The 21,544-nt window shown below is 46.2% G+C and overlaps 1 protein-coding gene across 4 annotated transcripts in view; it reads left to right on the top strand.

Moving 5' to 3' along the window:
- Positions 1 to 2,202: 2,202 nt before the first annotated feature.
- LOC120916523 (galactoside alpha-(1,2)-fucosyltransferase 2-like) overlaps positions 2,203 to 21,544 on the top strand; it is a 221,176-nt gene continuing 201,834 nt past the window's right edge. For 2 of the 4 annotated variants that reach the window (XM_040327541.1, XM_040327540.1), the window contains exon 1: positions 2,394 to 2,534. The gene's annotated coding sequence lies outside the window, so the exon portion shown is untranslated. Of the gene's footprint in view, positions 2,535 to 21,544 lie in introns of all 4 variants that reach the window. The other 2 variants (XR_005743992.1, XM_040327538.1) reach the window with 2 other exon arrangements.

Genomic DNA, 21,544 nt, shown 5'->3' with positions numbered 1-21,544 from the left:
GCCGGACCCTTTTACACTACGCCGCCGCAACTTTACAGGCAAGTGCTTTGTGAATCAAGCACTTGCCAGTAAAACTTGCGGCCGCGTAACGTAAATGTCAAAAGTTACGCCGCCGCAGTTTTGCGCGCCCCCACCTGAATCCACCCCATTAGAAATATTTTATCTGCCTTGTTCTGGAAAAAATGCAGCATATTTGGAGCATAAATTCATATGCCGGTGTGCATGAGGCCTGATGTACACACGATCGGACATTCCGACAACAAAACCGTGGATTTTTTTCTGACGGAATGTTGGCTCAAACTTGTGTTGCATACACACGGTCACACAAATGTTGTCGGAAATTGCGAACGTCAAGAACGCCCTGACGTACAACACCACAACAAGCCGAGAAAAATGAAGTTCAATGATTTCGAGCATGCATGGTATTGTGTGCGTCGGAATTGCATACACACGATCGGAATTTCCGACAAGAGCTTTTGTTGTCGGAAAAATTGAGAACCAGCTCTCAAACATTTGTTGTTGGAAATTCCGACAACAAATGTGCGATGAAGCATACACACGGTTGGAATATCTGACCAAAAGCTCACATTTGTGGTCGGAAATTCCGATCGTGTGTACGTGGCATTAGGCTTCGTTCATCTGGCCTTAAAAAAAAAAAAAAAATGCCTATACAAGCGTTTTTTATTCACATATCTGAATGCAGTTGCATTGTTTTCAGTGGTGAGACATTCAGATTCACCAAAAATATGCGTCTAAGGACATATACACATCAAGGGCGTGTGGTGAGGTCAGTGGCTGGTCACAGTGGATTTGCCTTTAGTATATAACCCCTATGGCTTTTTTTTCTGCCATCTTCTGGCAGCATATTTGGAGCATAAATTCATACATCCGTGTGCATGTTGCCTTACAGTTTTGTACTAACAAGCCTAACCTTGGTAATTTTTTATGATGAAAAACATTTTGAAACGTTTGTTTACTTTTGAATTGACGTCATAGTTTTTTATATAATTTTACCATCTTAAAACTTTTTACAAAGACTAGGTTATGTCAACAATCCTTTAACCTTGCTGAACCAACAATACTTTACATTTCCCCAGAACGTGAGACAATAAAACATGCATGTTATGTACTGTACTTTATGTTATGTACTGCATGTTATGTACTGTATGTTATGTACTGTATGTTATGTGATGTACTGTATGTTATGTACTGAATGTTATGTGTACTGTACTGTATGTTATGTACTGTACGTTGTTATGTACTGTATGTTATGTACTGTACTGTATGTTATGTGTACTGTACTGTATGTTATGTACTGTATGTTATGTACGTATGTTATGTACTGTGTTATGTACTGTACTGTACGTTATGTACTGTACTGTATGTTATGTACTGTATGTTATGTGTACTGTACGTTATGTACTGTACTGTCTGTTATGTACTGTACATTATGTACTGTATGTTATGTACTGTACTGTACATTATGTACTGTATGTTATGTACTATACTGAATGTTATGTACTGTATGTTATGTACTGTACTGAATGTTATGTGTACTGTATGTTATGTACTGTACGTTGTTATGTACTGTATGTTATGTACTGTATGTTATGTGTACTGTACTGTATGTTATGTGTACTGTACTGTATGTTATGTACGTATGTTATGTACTGTATGTTTTGTACTGTATGTTATGTATGTTATGTACTGTATGTTATGTACTGTACTGTATGTTATGTGTAGTGTACTGTACTGTATGTTATGTACGTATGTTTTGTACTGTATGTTATGTACGTATGTTATGTATGTACCGTATGTTATGTTATGTACTGTATGTTATGTACTGTATGTTATGTACTGTACTGTATGTTATGTACTGTATGTTATGTGTACTGTACTGTATGTTATGTACGTATGTTATGTACTGTATGTTATGTACTGTATGTTATGTACTGTATGTTATGTATTGTACTGTATGTTTTGTACTGTATGTTTTGTACTGTATTTTATGTACGTATGTTATGTACTGTACTGTATGTTATGTACTGTACTGTATGTACTTATGTACGTTTGTTATGTACTGTATGTTATGTGTACTGTACTGTATGTTATGTGTACTGTACTGTATGTTATGTGTACTGTACGTTATGTACTGTACTGTATGTTATGTGTACTGTACGTTATGTACTCTACGTTATGTACTGTATGTTGTGTACTGTACGTTTTATGTAATGTACTGTACTAAAGCTGGCAATGGTTCAGAGAAAATGGTCTTATCAGGGTCTTATCAGCCCATATGTAGAATATTGCACAACTATCCTTCGTTTCTGGTAACTGTACACATAAAGGATGTTGTGCAAGTTAGTTTCAGTTTCTGAGCGGTTAATTCTGTGGGTTTATTTTTTTTGTTGAAACGGATATAGGTGGAGTTTTCCTGCATGCTGAATGCATTGGTGATAATAAAGTTATTTGCTGCATAAGGATTAACAGACCAGGAGTGAATGAGAACAGCATCAACAACAGCATCCAGCAAGGTAAGACAGTTCCACTTTTTGTATTACCGGTAATCCACAAAGGAATGTAAAGTGGAGGAATTTAAAGTGAATGGCACATGTTAATAAAGAGCAACCTGCTATAGACTTCTGGATACGTATCCAGTGCTGATAGATCAGCAGTAGACAATAAAGTACTTTTTTTATATATATATAAAATCTTTGGCTCCATAGCATTACAAGTATGCACCAGCTCTGAGCACTGTTCATGCCTGGATGGTGAAAATCATTTTAATGACTGTTCTTACACCAAATTGATAACAACACTTGTTAAAGTTCAAAACCTACATCACCTAACTCACTCTTTTTTTTTTTATTATTATTATTTTTATTGGGTTTCAAGTTTAGATACAAAACAGAGCATATTAAGCATACCCAGGCTTAGTCTACATACATCACAACAAAAAAACGAAAACAAACATTTATATAAAAATATAAAACTCTAAGGTCGCGTACACACGGTCGTTCCAAACTGATGAGAATGGTCCGACGGGCCATTTCCATCGGTTCACCGCTGAAGTGGCCTGATGGTCTGATGTGTGTACACACCATCGTTCCGAAAACCGATTGGGTCAGAACGCGGTGACGTCAAACACACGACGTGCTGAATAAAACGAAGTTCAATGCTTCCAAGCATGCGTCGACTTGATTCTGAGCATGCGCGGGTTTTGAACCGATGCTTTCTGTACTAACCATCGGTTTGGACCGATCGGGCAGCGGGCCATGGGTTCGATTTTAAAGCATGTTTTAAAATTTTGGACCGAAGGACAACAGACCGATGGGCTATACACACGGTCGGTTTGGACCGATGAAACTGAACCTCGGTCCATTCTCATCGGTTTTGTCCGACCGTGTGTACGTGGCCTAAGGCCTCATACACACGATAGGATAGCCAGAGGACAACGGTCTGAAGGACCGTTGTCTTGGGTTAACCGATGAAGCTGACTGATAGTCCGTCATGCCTACACACCATAGGTTAAATAACCGATCGTGTCAGAACGCGGTGACGTAAAACACAACAACGTTCTGAAAAAAACGAAGTTCAATGCTTCCAAGCATGCGTCGACTTGATTCTGAGCATGCGCCGGTTTTTAACCGATGCTTTTGCATACCAACGATTGGTTTTGACCTATCGGTTAGGCGTCCATCGGTTACATTTTAAAGCAAGTTCCTATTTTTTTAACCGAAGGTTAAATAACCCTTGGGGCCCACACAAGATCGGTTTTGACCGATGAAAACGGTCCTTCAGACCGTTGTCCTCTGGCTATCATCGGCCTAAGGCCTCGTACACACGATAGGTTAACCAGAGGACAACGGTCTGAAGGACCGTTGTCTTAGAGTAACCGATGAAGCTGACTGATGGTCCATCACGCGTACACAACATAGGTTAAATAACCGATCGTGTCAGAACGTGGTGACGTAAAACACAATGACGTGCTGAAAAAAACGAAGTTCAATGCTTCCAATCATGCGTTGACTTGATTCTGAGCATGCGTGGGTTTTTTAACCAATGGTCGTGCCTACGATCGTTTTTGACCTATCGGTTAGGCATCCATCGGTTAAATTTTAAAGCAAGTTGGCTTTTTTTTAACCTAAGGTTAAACAACCTATGGGGCCCACACACGATCGGTTTTGACCGATGAAAACGGTCCATCAGACTGTTGTCCTCTGGCTAACCTATCGTGTGTACGAGGCCTAACAGTAGTATCGTTATTGGCACTATAACAAAACTCCATGATCCAATGACAACTGAGATTGTCAGCGTATTGTAGGTATCAGCTGCTCAGGTGTAGTGGTAAGCCACACTTAACAAGAAGGAAGTCACAATTCTTAAATGTGTGGATTGGACGTGGGTTCAATTACATACAGTATACGTGTCCAACTGGCCTTTTGTAAGGCAATCTAATAATCGGGAGATTCAGGGTCAGTATTGGTAGATAGGTCCTCTACCCAAATGTCCCAGACCTTGTGGAACTTTTTGGTGCAACCTCTCACTAGGTAGGTGGCCTTGTACAGTAGTAAGTTGACATTTATTTATTTTTCCGCGAGGTTCGGGTTAGAGCTGACAGGGATTTCAATTGGAGAAGGATAATTTTCCTTGCATAGAACAATAGCAATCCTATTAGCGTCCTAGATGCCCGAAGAAGAGCCAGAGTGTCCACCAAACCCAGCAAACAGACCTCCACCATACGGGGCACATGAATAGTGGTCACAGAGTGTCTGTCCCCGACCACCGCCTCCCAGAAAGTTTGAATATGTGGGCATTGCCAGAATATGTGGATAAAGTCTGCTGCACATCGCCAACACTGCAGAAACGGAAGGATATATTCTGTGTAAATGCGCAGGCGTGAGATAGATCCTATGGGGCAGATTCACGTAGATCTGCGGCGGCGTAACGTATCACATTTACGTTACGCCACCGCAAGTTTTACGGGCAAGTGCTTGATTCACAAAGCACTTGCCTGTAAAGTTGCGGCGGCGTAACGTAAATCCTCCGGCGCAAGCCCGCCTAATTCAAATGATCCGAGTAGGGGGCGTGGATCATTTAAATTAGGCACGTTCCCGCGCCGAACGTACTGCGCATGCGCCATCCCTTAAAATTTCCCAACGTGCATTGCGGTAAATGACGTCGCAAGGACGTCATTTGTTTCGACGTGAACATAAATGGCGTCCAGCGCCATTCACGGACGACTTACGCAAACTACGTAACATTTTCAAATTGCGACGATGGCCATACTTAACATTGGATACGCCACCTAGGGGGCATGTTTATCTTTACGCCGCGTATCTCTTACGGAAACGGCGTAAATTTACTGCGACGGGCAAGCGTACGTTCGTGAATCAGCGTAATGACTCATTTGCATATTCTTTGCCGACCGCAATGGAAGCGCCACCTAGCGGCCAGTATAAATATTGCACCCTAAGATACGACGGCGCAGGCCGTCGTATCTTAGGCATGTTTAAGCGTATCTCAGTTTGAGAATACACTTAAACATACGACGGGCTTAGATTCGGAGTTACATCGGTGTATCTGCTGATACGCCGGCATGACTCTTTGAGAATCTGGCCCTATGTAGGAGTTTGTACTAAATCAACCTGTCCCTTGCAGAAACCAGCTGTAAAAATACACATTCCCATGTTTCTTCCCACCCTTTATCATCTAGATCAGGAACATCCAGCGCCCATTTAGATTTAAGGGGTTATAACAGTTCGTTCTTTATTTTCTAAATAAGTTCCTTTAAGCTAGAGCATTGTTGGTTCACTTACCTTTTCCTTCGATTTCCCTTCTTTTTTTTTTTTTGTCTGAATTTCTCACTTCCTGTTTCTCCTCAGTAAGCTTGCCTCCATCATCCGAGCCGTTCTGGCTGGGGGTTAGTCAGCCAGAACAGCTTACTGAGGAGAAACAGGAAGTGAGAAATTCAGACAAAGAAAACAAAGAAAAAAAAAATTAGAAGGGAAATTGAAGGAAAAGGTTAGTGAACCAACAATCCACTAGCTTAAAGGAACCTATTTAGAAAATAAAAAAACACGCCTTTACAACCCCTTTAAGAGCTTCTAACCCTGAGTGGAAAGAGGGAGACATTTGGGGGTTATTTACGAAAAGGCACTGAAAGTGCACATGGAAGTGCAGTCGCTGTAAATCTGAGGGGTAGATCTGAAATGAGGGGAAGCTCTGCTGATTTTATCATCCAATCATGTGCAAGCTAAAATGTTGTGTTTTGTTGATACGTGTATTCCTTATTATTTATTAAATCATTTTATATCTGGATGTTAAATAAATTAATTGTAGTTTAACCCAGCAGTCTCTCCCTGATAAATTCTTGGAATTTCTTATTTCACTCCCTATAAAATTTTAGAGGGATTCACTAGGGATTCAGGGGTGCCCAACCTTTTGAAGGCCGAGGGCCACTTAATGTGACTTGGTAACCTGTCGCGGGCCACAATGAGCGGAGTGGGCAGATGACTGGTATGTGTTCAGTCTGCATATGCCAAGCAGACACAGCCCAATTTACATCTTCCGATCCATAAAGGTGAATGGAGGGTCCAATTGGGTTGGACCGATTGCTTGAAAGGGGCCTAAGGCTGCTTTTATACTGATGGTCTGTGGTCTATTGCGGCACAGTGTACCTGTGGTTTTCCCGCTGGTTGGCTGCAATTTGCCATAGGTGTCTATTATATCTTGCAGGTGTGGTGCACTTTCTGAAAAGCCGCTTGCTTCCTCCCTCTACCGCCGGCTTTATTTACAACACTGATGCTCTCAAATGGCAGGTAGGCAACCTGCAATCTGGGCTTGCCAACCGGCCATCCCAAAGCAGGAGGTTGCGGGCCAAATCAGAGGGCTCCGCGGGCCACATGTGGCCCCCGGGCCACTTGTTGGGCACCCCTGGCCTAGGTAATGGGACTTCCATTGGGCAAGTGTGACATCTGCTGACCGCATATGTTTCTCACACCCTAACTACTGTGGATGAGACTTATATATCTTCATGATACTAAAATGCTGTTTTTTATTTTCCTTGCATGTCCCCCTCGGATCTACAGCAACTGCGCTTCCAAGTGCAATTTCTGTGCACTTTCAAGTGCACTTTGCACTTGTAGGCCCGGATTCACGTACGAGTTACGCCGGCGTATCTCCCGATACGCCATCGTTACTCTGAGTCCGAGCCGTCGTATCTATGCGCCTGATTCTTAGAATCAGTTACGCATTGATTTGTATTAGATCCGACCGGCGTAAGTCTCTTACGTCGTGGTATCTTAACTGCATATTTACGCTGGCCGCTAAGGGCGTGTACGCTGATTTACGCCTAGAAATATGTAAATCAGCTAGATACGCCAGTTCACGAATGTACGCCCGGCTGACGCAGTACAGATACGCCATTTATGTTAGACTTTTCCCGGCGTAAAGTTACCCCTGCTATATTAGGCGTAGACGCGGCGTCCTAATGTTAAGTATTGACGTCGTTCCCGCGTCTAATTTTGAAAATTTTACGTTGTTTGTGTAAGTCGTTCGCGAATAGGGCTGGGCGTCATTTACGTTCACGTCGAAAGCATTGGCTTCTTGCGGGTTAATTTGGCGCATGCGCAGTGGGATACTTTCACGGATGGTGCATGCGCCGTTTGTAAAAAGCGTCATTTACGTGGGGTCACATTAAATTTACATAACACACGCCCACATCTACCACATTTGAATTAGGCGGGCTTACGCCGGCCTATTTACGCTACGCCGCCGCGACTTTGGTTTGAGAATACGGCACTTGCCTGTCAAAGTTGCGGAGGCGTAACGTAAATAGGATACGTTACGCCCGCACAAAGATACGCGATTCTACGTGAATCCGGGCCGTAGTCTGCACTTGTAGTGCAAAGTGGATTTGCCTTTTGTAAATAACACCCACTGTCTTATAAATAGTTGAAAGAGATTTTGGGCCAGATCCACAAAGCAGATGCGCCGACTTAACTCGAGATACGCGTCGTAATTGAAATTTGCGTCGCGCGTATCTTTGCGCCTGATCCTCAAAACGATATACGCCTGAAATTCCGGTATTTCTGTCCTACCTAAAAAAATTACACCGGCGCTTCTTCGCGCGCAAATTACGCTAGACACGCCGCTGTTTTGATAGGCAAAGATGCAAATGAGGGAGATAGGGCGATCCACAAAATTAAGTGTGTGCGCCGTAGATTACGCCCTGTGCGCTTCTGTTAGTTTCCCGGCGGGAAGTTACACTTTATAAAAGGTGCCCTAATTTTACACCAGCCGTGTAAAGGTCAGCTAAAGCAACACCATTAAGGAAGATCTGTCTGCCGACATGCCAGGGCCATCCATGATCATAACTGTACTAGTGACTTTAGACGCGCTAAGAAGGAGGAGGGAACGGAAGAGGAGGAGGAGGGCACAGGAGAGGGTATACCGCAGACGCCTAGATGTGTTTGGCATGGGGGAAGCAGAGGTAACACAACGCTCACATGCACTGCAGCCACTGATCAAGGTAATGGCAACACTGCATTTCCTTGCCACTGGCTCTTTTCAGCGCACAAGTGGAGGTGTGACTGGGATGGCACAATCATCCATGAGCAGATGTGTGCACCAGGTTGTCCCTGCAATCCTGAGACGCATGGCCAATCAATTCATCAAACCCTCCCAGGAGGTCCAGCGAATGGACACAATGACAGATTTTTTCCAAATTGCTGGATTCCCACGCACCATCGGAGCAATTGATTGCACACATGTGGCACTACAGCCCCCCCATGAGACAGAGCACATGTACCGAAATAGGAAGCACTGGCATTCAATCAATGTACAGGTGATAGTGGATGCCAAATGCCTCATATGGCACGTCTGTGCCAAATTCCCAGGATCCAGCCATGACAGCTACATATACCGTCAGAGCAACATCTCCAGAGAATTGGAACAGAACGTGTATAGGGACAGCTGGCTGGTTGGTGAGTGACATGGGTGTCAGGTATGACTGCCCCCCCCCCATGATGCAGACATCACGAGGGGCACATGCATGACTAACATCCTCCTGTCTTTTCCCTTCCAGGTGACTCTGCATATGCACTGGGACCCCATCTTATGACTCCATACCGGAACCCCCAGACCCCAGGAGAGGAAAACTACAATGCTGCACAAATACGCACTCGTGCAGTGGTGGAACGCACATTTGGCCTCCTGAAGTCACGGGGCATGTTGCATTCTGCACAACTTTGCAGTGAGAAGGGGCCTGGAGATTGACATATGTGATGACCTGACCCCCGAACCTGACAATCCCCCCCCAACCAACTCTACCCGGTCTGCTGAGGGAACAGCAGCCAGGAGACGCCTCGCAGAAGGCATCTTTGCACAGTAAACGCACACATTAAACATGGCACAATGAGAATGCATCTTTGCACAGTAAACACACACATTAATTATGTCACAATGAGAATGCATGAATGCACACCACTGTGGTCCCTAGCACAGACACATCACATGCACATCAACCAGAGGAGTCTCCTGGGGGGGGTGTGAGCAGGGGAAAGAGGATCATCCTGGGGGGGGGGTTGTGAGCAGGGGAAGGAGGATCATCCTGGGGGGGTGGGTGAGCACGGGAAGGAGGAGCCTCCCCTGGTGACTGTCCTCCTGCTGGCCTGCCCTCCAAGGCCACTGCTATCCTTGTCAGACAGTTTGTGAGGGCAGCCGCATTGGACTGGCCAGCCCAGGTATTGGCCTGGACAGCCTGGGTCAGGGCAGTCACCTCCTGGGCCACGCCTGTTGTGGCGGTCTGCAGCTCACACAAGCATGTGATGACCGCCAAGGAGTTTGTGGCCCCATCAGTGATTGCCTCCCTCATTGCACCCAGGCTTGTCTGCATCTGGCTCAGAGTATCTTTTATCTGAGCCAGATGGCGGGTCTGCCGGGCATTGTCTCTCTGCAGACTGGTCGGCAGACGCTCGGCCACACCCCTGGTCTCCTGGGTCGCCATCATGCCTGCCCCTGAGGCTTGTGCCCTGGGAGGAGGGGAGAGAGTGACCCTTGTGGGTTGAGGCCTGTTGGGGAGGCGTGGGAGGGGCTACCCCTGATGGTGGCCTGACTGCTGCCAGCCTCAGGGGGAAACCAGAGGCCAAAAGGACTTCCCTGCCAATCTCCATATCTTCATCCTCCACCCCCGCCTCATCCTCCTCCCCCTCAACCTCCTCATGAGGGGAGGTGTGGCCACTCCCCTCCCCTGGGGACTCCTGCCCTTCTTGGGACTCCTCAGCAGCCTCTTGTCCTGGGGATGGTGCAGCAGCCTGGCCTGATGGCCCAGCAACCTCCTGGCCTGATGGGCCGGCAACCTCCTGGCCTGATATCTCCTGGCCACCTTCCCACACCCACACATGCTACTCACCAGATAGAAAAACCAAAAACTTACCTGTCCTCACAGCAACATCGGATTGATAGCCACGCAGGCCCACCACCTGCTGTGGGTGGAAACACCGGGACACTGCCCATTCCTCCTCACTGAGCCTGATGGGGCAGGGTCCGCCTCCTCCAGTGCCCATGGCATGTGCATTTATTTTGGCCATCTTGTCACGGACCACGCTCCTAAGATCGTTGATCTTCTTTTGTATGCCAGTGGGGGTCCTCGTATACTCCCTCCCCCCCCCCCCGCCGCATTGATCTGATCCGTGATTTTTTTTTATCATGTCCTTCCTCTGGGCCGGGGAGGTGTTCCGGCTATCAGGGCCATGCAAAAAATGCCCATATTGGACGATGCCCCGAGCAAGTATCTGCTTCTCAATCGTGGAAAAATTTAGCTTCCTTCGCTTCGGTGCCATCACACCCACCACTCAGCACCAACAAAAATACACACACAACAAACAAACAAAAATACACACACAACAAACAAACAAAAAAACTCACAGAAGAAACACACACAAAAATCTAAACACACAAGCAGACAGCTACTACAAATTCAAAAACAAACATGCAAAAAACAAACAGAAAATACACTCAGAAAAAAAACAAACAGAAAATACACTTAGGAAAAAAAACACCAAATACAATCTACTACTCCTCCAAAACTTTTACCTCACACACAACTCACCAACACACACCAACAAACGATCAGAGCAGAAGCAACTTGCTCTTGGAAGGGGAACACAGGGATATACTTTTGCAAGGGAAGTGTGTATGTCTGGGGCTTTTTATACACAGGGCGATCCTCAAACTAAGTACACTTGGCCTTTTACCTATCTCACTGATTGCGCCAAGCAAAGTTCTGCACATGCCCAGTGAGGAGCAGATTCGTGCGAGCATTATGCAGGTCCAGTGTTGCCAACCGTCAGTATTGGCAACCAGTAAAAAACAGGCAGTAAAGGTAAAAGGTTGCCAGTAAAAAATATGGCTGTGACGCTCGGCTTGGTCCGGATCCAGGTGAGACCATCTGAGTGCCTGCTACATCATGATCGGGCGGCTCTGGCGCAGGTGGTGCCTGAGCATGTCGTGTTATGTCATGGTGCAATGGAGCCATCAGACGGCCAGAGCCTTATGTGCGGGTCTGTGGTATGGGAGCAAGGCACGCTGGGACAGAAACGTCAGTGCTGTTTGGACTGAAGGGACTACTTGGCTTTTAGAGGGACAGTCACTGTGACTCAGAAGAGGACGTATTGTGTCAGTGAGGTCTCATCATCATCTGCGCTGCTGTACACTGCACATAATTCCTGCACTGGACTGTACTGGAACACAGTAAAACTCATCAGAAACGCACTGAAACGCATCAAAAACTCTCTGCCACCCGGTAGAGTAAAAAAAAAATATGAAAAATAAGAAAAAAAGCATCTGAAATGTATCCAGAAACACACCAGTAATGAGCCAAAACCACATTCAGAAGTGCATCTGGAATGGATCTGGGGTGTTTTTTTGTGGTTTGAACCAGTAGCAAGACCGTTTTCCATACCTCCCAACTTTATGAGATCGGAAAGAGATTCACCTATTAGCAAAAAACATGTAAGCAAAGGACCCCCCATCCCATTACATAGAAAACTAACACACAAAGATGATTGATTAAAGTAAAGGTCCACCCTGAGATCTCTTTTTTCCAGGTCAGGCTCCTGTTCCACCTCCACTATCACACTAAGGCTGCATTCACACCTAAGCGACAAAACGCCCGATGCGGGACGCTTCTGTCGCTAGAGGGGAGAATTCCCATTGCCGTCTATGGAGATGGTTCACATCTCATAGACGCGCAACGCCTGTCGCCTGAAAAAAAGTCCCGGACCCTTTTTTTCACGCGACAGGCGCGTTTTCCCATAGACAGCAATGGGAATACTTTAGAAAAAAAAAAAAAAAAAAAAGAAACATTTGTAATCGCGGCAAATCTGCCGCTACACGCGTACGCGGCTGTCGCTTAGGTGTGAATGCAGCCTAATAGGTGTAGCACTACCCCAGTAGGAGCTGCTGGTTTAGATTTGGGTTTTGCACGTTACCTCTAAGTTTGTTGTCAGGGGAAGAAATAGCTAGATTCAGAAAGCCCGCCGCATTTTTGCGGCGGCGTAGTGTATCGTATTTACACTACGCCGCCGTAAGTTAGCAAGGCAAGTACTGTATTCACAAAGTACTTTCCTGCTAAGTTACGGCGGCGTAGCGTAAATGGGGCCGGCGTAATCGCGCCTAATTCAAATGAGGATGCGGGGGGCATGTTTTATGTATATGAAGTGTGACCTGACGTGATTGACGTTTTTTAAGAATGGCGCATGCGCCGTCCGTGTACATATCCCAGTGTGCATTGCGGCTAAGTACGCCGCACGGACGTATTGGTTTCGACGTGGACGTAAATTACGTCCAGCCCTATTCACGGACGACTTACGCAAACGACGTAAAATTTTCAAATTTCGACGCGGGAACGACGGCCATACTTAACATTACTAGTCCAGCTATTTGATGGAATAACTATACGCCTGAAAATGCCTTACGTAAACGGCGTATCTGTACTGCATCGGCCGGGCGTACGTTCGTGAATCGGCGCATCTAGTGATTTACATATTCTACGCCAAACGCAATGGAAGCGCCACCTAGCGGCCAGCCTAAAAATTACACTTTAAGATACGACGGTGTAAGACACTTACGCCGCTCGTATCTTAGCCTAATTTAAGCGCATCTGGTTACCAGAATATGCTTAAATTTGCGTCGGCGCAGATTCAGACTTAGGCCGGCGTATCTACTAATACGCCGGCCTAAGTCTTTCTGAATCCACCTAAAAGTCTATAGAAATTGTCCGCACAAGATGTAAAACCTTCAACGGTTTTATTTTTGCTGCATAAAACTTGTGAAGAAAGTGGAGAATATAGAGAGAAGGGGAAGGTTCAGGTACGTGGTACATAATACACAAACATATCTAAAGTTCCAATCAGTCAGTCACCACTCCCTCTTGAGTGGGTATTGCTCACCCGGATAGACCTCTCTCACACGGCCTAGCAGCTGAGATGATTCACGAACCAGTATGAGAACAGTCTCTGCCACAGACCGTCTGAGAATGATCATGGATAGCCAGGAATCCTCTGCCACAGGATTTAAGTCCCGAACTTCCAGCCTTACAGTAAAGAGCCTTTAAGCCGATCCGGCGAACTGTAAGACAAGCAGAGCTGTGGATCTATAACAAAGTCACCAGGCCTTTCCTGAGACATTAGCTTGCTTTGCTTGGTCTCCTCCAGGGCAGGTCCTCCCCCGGTCTCCTTCGTTAAGCGCTTCCCTTACTTGGATGGACAGCTTGGGATCCCCCTTAGAATCATAGGCACCATCCAGGATAGCTGGGCCTACTCAATAGAGATGCAGCCTCGGACCAATGTGGTCCCAGGGCTGGAATCACACGCACCTCGCGCCAGGCGGGCCACGGGGCGAAGGCCCCCTGAAAAACTGCGTCTGCCCCTTAAAGGGGTTTTCCACCCATTTTTTAAGTTTATTAAAAGTCAGCAGTGCCGCTCGCGCATGCGCAGTGGGTGCCCGGCCGTGAAGCCGAAATCTGTCACTGCCGGGTTCCCACACTGAGAATGAAGACGCCGGCCGGCGTCTTCATTCTCAGTGTGGGCACCCGGCAGTGACAGGTTTCTGCTTCACGGCCGGGCACCCACTGCGCGTGCGCGAGCGGCACTGCGCATGCGCGAGCCGATTGGACAGGCGCTCGCCTACAGGGAGGGGCTGTGAAAAGGCGATTAAGCTAATCGCCTTTCCAGCCCCTCGGCGGAAGGAAGAAGTGGGACAGGAAGTCCCCTTCTCCCAAAGCCCCCACTCCCCCCCCAAAAAAAATTACATGCCAAATGTGGCATGTAAGGGGGCCAGGAGTGGGTTAAGCAGAAGTTCCATTTTTAGGTGGAACTCCGCGTTAAGTACCCCTTCCCGGCATGCACAGCGGGGGACCACTCCCACTGGGCTGCTGCAGAGAAGGGTCACCCAATACACTATGGTTTGCTTGTGTTCCAACATTGGTCTGAGGTGGTATCGCCACCTACAGGCAACAGTGGGAAATCCTTTCAAACACAACCATAGCCAGAACAGAGGCTAATTTAATGAAATTAAACAAAGTCTGAGCCCACTATTGGCTCAGACACCGTCTAAATTTAGAATAGCGCCCCAGTCATTGGGAGCAGGGCGCTACATAGGTGATATATTTTTATCATTTTTTTTTTTAATTTAGGTGATTTTTTTTTTTTTAGTTGTGCAGCCAACCAGAAAATTGTTTTCTTTTCCTAGTTAATTTAGGACTTAGAATGGAATGGGAACAGGTTTAAGATTATACCGGATATGGATGATGGGATCTTTTACTTTAACCGGTGGTCACATTATGCTTGATGCTTCAGCCCCTTCAGTTTTCTCTATTGGATGTCCAGTGGCAGAGTCTCCTTAGTATCCAGAAAAGGATGACAGAGGACTGGTGATCTTTGGGGGGGAGGGGCACCGCAGTGCTGGATCAGAGGACCCCCAAATGGAGCTGTTCGTGGCAAGGGACCCGGAGGTGGTATTTAGAAATGCACAAATAATGTTGTTTATTTTTGTTTCGGATTCGGTCGTTAAGTTAATAATTTTGTTTCTCCATATTCTTTATGTTAGAATGATTCGTTATTGGAATTTGATTTGTATATTTAGATTTGAAGCACTACACCCGTAGGAGCTGCTGGATTAGATTTGGTTACCTCAACATTCGTTGTCTAGGGGAAGAAAGTCTGAAAAGAACTAGAATGTCCACACAAGTTGTAAAACCTTTAGCTGTTAGTTTTTTTTTTCTCATAACTTGCAAGAAAGTAGAAGGATGGAGGAGGGGGAAGGTTCAGGCGCATAGTACAGGTCACTGGGGAAAACTTCTAAGTTCCAAAAAGTCACTCATCACTTCCTCCCGAGTGGGTATTGCTCACCCGGATAGGCCCTTCTCACCTGGCCTAGCAGCCAGAATGATGCACGAACAATGATCAGTAACAGTCTCTGCCACAGACTGGTTGCAAGCAAAAGTTAACAGTCCGGAATTCTCTGCCACAGGATTTGGTACCCGAACTTCCAGCCATACAGTTTAAGAGCCTTTAAGCCGACCCGGCAAAACTGTAGGGTAACATGGATTGTAGATCATCCCTTAATAGAGTCCTCAGGCCTATCCCAAGACATCAGCCTTCCGCTTGGTCCCATCCTAGGAAGTTCCTACCCTGGTTTCCTCCATTAAGTAGCTTCCTCTCGTGAGTCGGACAGCTCAGGATCACTTGAAATCATAGGCCCCAGTCAGAATGGATGGGCCTACTTGGTAGAAGTACAGCCTCAGGCCAACATGGACCTCGAGCCAGGAAACCCTCAAGGCAGAGCCTCTCACAACATGGCGTCTGTCCCTTAAGTATCCTTCCCCAGCATGCCCAGTGGGGAGACCACTCCCACTGGGCTGCTCCCGGGAAAAGACACCCAATGCACCGTAGCCTACCTGAGTTCCAACATTGGCCGATGGTGGTATCGCCACCTACAGGCAACAGTGGGAAAATCCTTTCAAGCACAACCACAGCCAGAACAGAGGCTGATTTTGTATCAATCATCAAAGTCTGAGCCAATTATCAGCTCAGACACCCACTAAATTTAACATAGTGCCTGGTCATCAGGAGCAGGGCGCTACAGATTCATTTTGTATATTCGTTATTTTCAAATAGATTTGAAATTTCAATTTTCGGATAAAAATTTTGGAAGACTGCTATATTTGTTCTATTCTATTGTATTCTAATCTATTTTCTATTACGGTATCTTCTGTTCTACTTATTTTTTTATTCTATTCTGTTGTATTCTATTTCTATAGAAAACAGAGGGGAATGTTCCTAATCAGGAATAGTCCCTCCAAATCAGGGGCAGTTGGGAGCTATGAATTTTCTCAAGGAAGGTCTCAGTTTGACCAGACACTGTCCCTTTTCAGAAAGTAGTAATTCTGGGCCAAATTCTCAGGAAACACCGTCGTATCTCTGTCTTTGGCCCCGGGTATCTATGCGAGTGATTCCTAGAATCATTTTCGCATAGATACGGCGTAGATCCGACAAGTCACTTACACCGTCGGATCTTAGATGTAATTCGACGCTGGCCGCTAGGTGGCGTTTACGTTCAGTTCTAATTTGACTATGCAAATGAGCCTGATACGCCGATTTCCGAACGAATTTGTGCCGCGTTGTCGTCGTTTATATTGTTTCCGTAAGCTTAAGGTTACCCCTGCTATATGAGGGGTAACCTTAAGCCAGTCCGCCGTATGCCATGTTAAGTATGGCGTCGGGTCAGCGTCGTCTTTTTCTGTCGGTTAGGTCGTTTTACTAAGTCGTCCACGAATACGACTTTACGTCAATGATGCTCATGTCGGCGTCATTGACGTTTTCCATCATGAGCTGGAGCATGCGCACTGGGCTATTTTTCCTCCCGGCGCATGCGCAGTTCGATCGGCGGGGGTGCGCGCTTAATTTGAATACAAGCCGCCCCCTTTGAATTACGCGGCCATACGCCGGGCCATTTACACTACGCCGCCGCAAATTACGGAGCAAGTGCTTGGAGAATACGGCACTTGCTCCAGTAAGTTGCGGTGGCGTAGTGTAAATGGCTTACACTACGCCGCCGCCGATTCTATGAGAATCTGGCCCTCTGTTTTTTAACAACATCAATACCGGCACTTTTACCCCCTTGCTTCGCAGAACAATTTTTAGCTTTCAGCACTGTCGCAATTTCAATGACAATTGCACGGTCATGCTACACTGTACCCAAATGACATTTTTATAATTTTGTTCGCACATATAGAGCTTTCTTTTGGTGGTATTTATTCACGACTCCATTTTTTTTTTTTTGAGATATAAGCAAAAAAAGAGCGAAAATTTGAAAAAAAACCACCAATATTTTCTTCTTTCTATTTTAAAAGAAATCCAATAAAATCGAATTTTCTTATAAATTTAAGCCAAAATGTATTTTGCTACATGTCTTTGGTAAAAAAAAATCCTGTTAAAGGGGTTGTAAAGGATATATATATTTTTTTTAAATAACAAACATGTTATACTTACCTGCAATGTGCAGCTCGTTTTGCACAGAGTGGCCCCTGGGGTCCCTCGGCGGCTGTCTCGGCTCCTCCCCGCAAGAACTAACCCCCTTCAGGGGAGCTCTCTCCCATTGGGTTAATTCTTGCGGCTCACTGTATCACTTGGCCCCCGGCCATCATTGGATGTGACTGACAGCAGCGCAAGCCAATGGCTGCACTGCCATCAATCCATCCACTCCAGCCAATCAACGGCCAGACTGAGCAGAGAAGAGGACATTGGGGGTGAGCGCAGCAGGTGAATGGTCTTGGGTAAGTAAAACAGGGGGCTGGGGTCGTAACTGTCAGATGTTTTTTCACCTTAATGCATAGAATGCATTAAGGTGAAAAAACATGAACCTTTACAACCCCTTTAAGTGTATAATAATTGGTTTGTGTGATCATGGACATATGTACGCAGATGATCACATACAGATGTGTGCAGGCGATCACGGACATATGTGTGCAGATGATCATTAGGACTAGGGTTGTCCCGATACCACTTTTTTGAGACCAAGTACCGATACTTTTTTTCAAGTACACGCTGATACCGATTACCGATACTTTTTTTTTAATGTCATGTGACAGTATTTTTATTTTATTTTTTACAATTTTTATTTTTTACATTTTTTTTTACAGTGATTTTTTACAGTGATTTTTTTTTATTTTTTTTGGGGGGGGGGAGTGGATTGTCAGTGTGTTTAATTGTTTTTATTATTTACATTTTGTTTTTTATTTTATTTTTATTATTTATTGCAATTTTTTTTTTTTTATCAGCCCTGTTGGGGGTCTTTGGAGAGATATCAGGGGTCTTAATAGACCAATGACATCTCCCCATTAAGACAGAGAAAGGGACTAAGGACACAGATTCCCCAGTCCCTTTCTCAGCAGCCTCAGCTAAAATGAATGGAGAGAAGCTCCTCTCCATTCATAAACTGAAGCATTGTAAACACAGGTTACGATGCTCAGTTATGTAAATAGACAATCAGTGATCACTGACTCCGTTCATTCGGAAAAGGTAGGAGCCGGATTTAGCAGCTCCTACCTCCGCTCTCCATCCTGACAAATTGAGGGGGGAAGACGGCACGGGGGGGAGAAGACGGCACGGGGGGGAGAAGACGGCACGGGGGGGGGAAGACGGCACGGGGGGGGGGGAGAAGACGGCACGGGGGGGGGAAGACGGCACGGGGGGGAGAAGACGGCACGGGGGGGGGAGATGGCAGGGAGGGAGAAGGCAGCACACGGAGCACGGGGGGAGAAGGCAGCACACGGAGCACGGGGGGAGAAGGCAGCACACGGAGCACGGGGGGAGATTTTAATTCAAGGGGGGACTCTACTTGGGGCACCTAATTCAAGGGGGGACTCTACTTGGGGCACCTAATTCAAGGGGGGACTCTACTTGGGGCACCTAATTCAAGGGGGGACTCTACTTGGGGCACCTAATTCAAGGGGGGACTCTACTTGGGGCACCTAATTCAAGGGGGGACTCTGATGGCGACACCTGAAGGCATCTGGTGGCAAACAACATGGCAAGTGCCCCCAGTAGAGTCCCCCCTTGAATTAGGTGCCCCCAGTAGAGTCCCCCCTTGCATCGGGTGTCCCCAGCAGAGTCCCCCTTTGCATCGAGTGCCCCTAGCAGCATCCCTCCTTGCATCAGGTGCCCCTAGCATAGTCCCCCTTTGCATAGGGTGCCACCAGCAGAGTCATCCTTGCATCAGGTGCCCCTAGCAGAGTCCCCCCTTGCATCAGGTACCCCTAGCAAAGTCCCCCTTTGCATCTGGTGCCCCTAGCAGGGTCCCCCCTTGGATCAGATGCCCCCAACAGAGTCCCCCCCTTGCATCAGGTTCCCCCAGCAGAGTCCCCCCTTGCATCAGGTTCCCCCAGCAGAGTCCCCCCTTGCATCAGGTTCCCCCAGCAGAGTCCCCCCTTGCATCGGGTTCCCCCAGCAGAGTCCCCCCCTTGCATCGGGTTCCCCCAGCAGAGTCCCCCCCTTGCATCAGGTTCCCCCAGCAGAGTCCCCCCTTGCATCGGGTTCCCCCAGCAGAGTTCCCCTCTTGCATTGGGTTTCCCCAGCAGAGTCCCCCCTTGCATCGGGTTCCCCTAGCAGAGTCCCCCCTTGCATCAGGTGCCCCTAGCAGAGTCCCCCTTTGCATCAGGTGCCCCTAGAAGAGTCCCCCTTGCATCTGGTGCCCCCAGAAGAGTCCCCCCTTGCATCTGGTGCCCCCAGCAGGGTCCCCCCTTACACTAGGTGCCCCCAGCAGAGTCCCTTCTTACATCACTGCCTGGAATGCAAAAGTGTGCTAAAAGTTTGTTTGTCCTAGAGGGCTCTGTGGAGGTGACTTGGGGGGCCCCAAAATTCTAGCTGGGGAAGACACTGTCACCCCTCTTCACTTGGGTGCGAGTCGCACCCCAGTAGCGACTCCACTGGTGATTTGGTCTCCACGCCATTTACAGAAGACCAGCTCGTGGAGGACGAAGGGAAGAACCAAGAGGCAAAGCCTGGGTTCTGCCTCTTGTTTCTTCCTCACAATAGCTGGTCTTCTGTAACATTTTGGCCGCGGACCTATAGTGGCGGCGAAAAATCTGTAAAATGCTCCTTTCCCTGGATATTTCCCAGACTCTGACAAAGGTCTAAATACCGGAACTACACAATGAAGGGATAATATTAATAAATTATATTAAATGCAAATATTCAAAGATTATTGTTGAAACGAATGACCTGGTGATAGGGGGGCTCAATTCACTAAAGAATATCTCCTCAGGTAATTGAATAACCTGACAAATGTTTTACAATTTATCTCATGAGATGCTGAAAATGTCAATTTACTGACACCTCAAGAGTTTTTTACCTCGCAAACCCAAAACACGAGTTAAATAACTCATAAAACAGCGTTAAAGTCAATTACGTAAAGGAAAAAATAAATAAATGCATGAGTTAAATAAGTAGTGGTCCAAGCATGAGGTGTTTAATGAATGTAAATATATAGTAGCCAATTTGGAGTAGTCTCTGCCCTTTTGGATCTGTTTTTCAATGGTAATGCATAGAAACCTAAACATGGAAAAACACAGAATCACCGGGGTTGATTTTTATTAAAGTGTAACTAAAGACAATTTTTTTTTCCATTTTGAGTGGAGATGGATTAGACCCCCTGTCAGTTTTTATTGCTGTCTGTGTCCCTGTTAGGGAGATTCACCCTCTCTATTCCTAGAGGATTCCTAGGGGATTTCTGTTCTCTATTCCTATTCTCTACTTCTAATCCTGTTTACCATTATCATTGAAAGTGAAAGAAAATCACAAATTTTGGATTGTCCCCAAAAAAGTAACAGAGGAGAAATCTTCCAATGGGAACGCTACTTCTGTGGGTCCATGAGGGATTTCCTCTCACTTCCTGTTTTAGCTATGTGACAGACATGAAGGGAAATCTCTCTCTTACCTTTTTTATTGATAGAAAAGGGCTATTTTATATATGTTTGTGTGATTTATTTATTTGTTTACACTATTTTCATTCAATATTTGACATTTATAAAGCTATTTTGTATTTACTTGATGTAACTTAGTTTTTCATACACTATGGGGCTGATTTACCAAGCCTTTACTCCATGACTCATGGAGTAAAAGCAGGAGTAGCAGCCGTTTGGTGATTTACTAAAGAAATACGCTGCTAGTGCAGTGTATTTCCCTAGTTACTAATGTGCTCCGTGCGCCCAGGAGAGGGTGCATTGTGCACCAGTACAGACCTGGCGCACGGCACATTAAACTGTAAATTGCGGGGGTTTGGGCGGGAGTTTATTAGGGGGGGAGGTGGGGGGATGCAGGGGAAGTGAAGTGACATGTGTTTTGAAGTGTTTGGCGGGCCGAATTGAAAGGGAAAGTGTTTTTTGAAAACAGATCCCCGTACGCTTGCACAGTGCGCCTGAACCTCGGGAGGTTCATTTGCATACTGGGCATGCGCAGAGAGAAAAGTCAGGGATTCCCGT

This window comes from Rana temporaria, chromosome 10 (assembly GCF_905171775.1).
Source record: "Rana temporaria chromosome 10, aRanTem1.1, whole genome shotgun sequence".
In the NCBI taxonomy this organism is placed as follows: Eukaryota; Metazoa; Chordata; class Amphibia; order Anura; family Ranidae; genus Rana; species Rana temporaria.
This window is presented reverse-complemented; position numbering and strand designations above follow the sequence as displayed.